Below are 1,864 nucleotides of genomic sequence, written 5' to 3' on the forward strand. Positions count from 1 at the left end.
CCTCGCTGATTCCGAGGGAAAAACCAACCCCGGAGGGTAAACAAATTAAGAAGAAGAAGAAAAGTCCGTATGTATCGTTGCATTCGGTATGCTGCTGGGTTGGAAGAGGACGAGGAGATGATGGTCCGTGGCCAGCTAGTTACATCGTATATGTTCCAAGCTTCGTAGACTGCAGGTAGGACAAAGTATGCCCCATTGGAATGATAACATCATGCGATGGCAGGTAAGATTGTAGCTGCGCGAAGTCCCCTCCTTGAAGCAATTCACAACACAAAGTTCATTCACTGCCTCGAGATGTATTCCAGCGACGAGTATGTTGATATATTACTTATCTATGGAGAAACTAGGCAGAATGCATACTAGTCACAGCGCCCGTGTCAAGAACGCTATCCGGATAGACGACAACCAACGGGCATGACATTTCGGGGTGTGGAAAGACGCCTCCGGGATATTTCATCCCTGGGAAGGACACGGCCTGTTCGAGAACATCCCGTGACCCTTAGTGATAATTAAGAGGTCGTGTTGGACGCTGCCCGGCGTAACCGTCATACTAGCACAAGGGCCATTGCACAGGCGATGAACATCAACCGAGCATCTGTTATGCGGATATTGCATACCCACAGGTTTCACCCGTACCATCCGAACTTTCACCAGAAGCTCCATGGTCATGATTTCAATGCCCGGATGGCGTTCCGTCAATGGATCCTACAGCATGTGGACACTGATCCTGCTTTTCTAGCGACTCTCTTATTACGGACAAAGCACGATTCCACAACAATGAAACAGTTAATGAACATAATATGCATTACTGGAGTGTGGATAATCCCCACTGGGTGCGAAACCACGGAAAACCATCTTCAGGGCTGCCGACAGTGGGGCTCGAACACACTATCTTCCGAATACTGGATACTGGCCGTACTTAAGCGACTGCAGCTGTCAAGCTCGGTCGTGAGACTTTGAGTCGGGGATACAACTGGGCAGTAAGACCAGTACCTCACCCAGGCGGCTTCACCTGCTGTGCTGAACACTGTCCTTGTGGGGGAATGGGAAGATTGGAAGAGGGAGGTATGTGGCCGTGGTACCATCGTGACGTTCCAGCCTACGTACCACTTTTTAAAATTTTTTGACAGAGCCGGGAAACGAACCCGGGCCTCGGAGGGTGGCAGCTAATCACACTAACCACTACACCACGGAGGCGGACGACCAAAATTCTTACGGACTCCTATTATTAGAAATCGAAAGAAGTGTAACGAAATAAAGTAGCTGCAAAAAATATAAGGCATCTAGCTCGGCTAACTCTGTCAGTAGAGAATGCGACTCTGAATCCCAGGATCATTGGTTCGATCACCAATTGGGCGAAATTGTTAGGATAATGTATTATTAGAAATCAAATGCTCTGAGGGTGAATACATTGACATATAACCGAATGTTCCACAGCCCGGGTATCGCAGCCACTAGAGCATGGGAACTTGGTCAGGAGTTCGGGAATGCGAACATCACGTAATGACGGAAATATTCAAGGATGTTTATTACTAGAAATCCAAAGTTCAAAGGTGAAATATAATAACGGATGTCAGTGCAGTATCTAGCCCGGCTAGCTCAGTCGGTAGAGCATGAGACTCTTAATATCAGGGTCGTGGGTTCGAGCCCCACGCTGGGCGACGATTTTACGAGCGGGTATAATTATAAATCGACAGTTGTAAGGGTAAATATATGGACATGTAAGCTAATACTGCACAACACGGGTACCTCAACCGTTAGAGCGTAAGAATTTGGTCATGACGTCGTGAATGCGAACGTCATGTAATGGCAGAAATATTTAAGGAACCAGAGAAACCACGAAATGCCATTAGGTCCTTGTTTC

The 1,864-nt window shown here is 47.4% G+C and overlaps 1 non-coding gene across 1 annotated transcript; it reads left to right on the forward strand.

Moving 5' to 3' along the window:
* Positions 1–1,588: 1,588 nt before the first annotated feature.
* Positions 1,589–1,661, forward strand: TRNAK-CUU (transfer RNA lysine (anticodon CUU)). Its single transcript has one exon. It is a non-coding gene; the product is annotated as a tRNA-Lys (tRNA).
* The last annotated feature ends 203 nt before the right edge of the window (positions 1,662–1,864 follow it).

Source organism: Anabrus simplex, chromosome 1, assembly GCF_040414725.1.
Source record: "Anabrus simplex isolate iqAnaSimp1 chromosome 1, ASM4041472v1, whole genome shotgun sequence".
NCBI classification, from domain to species: Eukaryota; Metazoa; Arthropoda; class Insecta; order Orthoptera; family Tettigoniidae; genus Anabrus; species Anabrus simplex.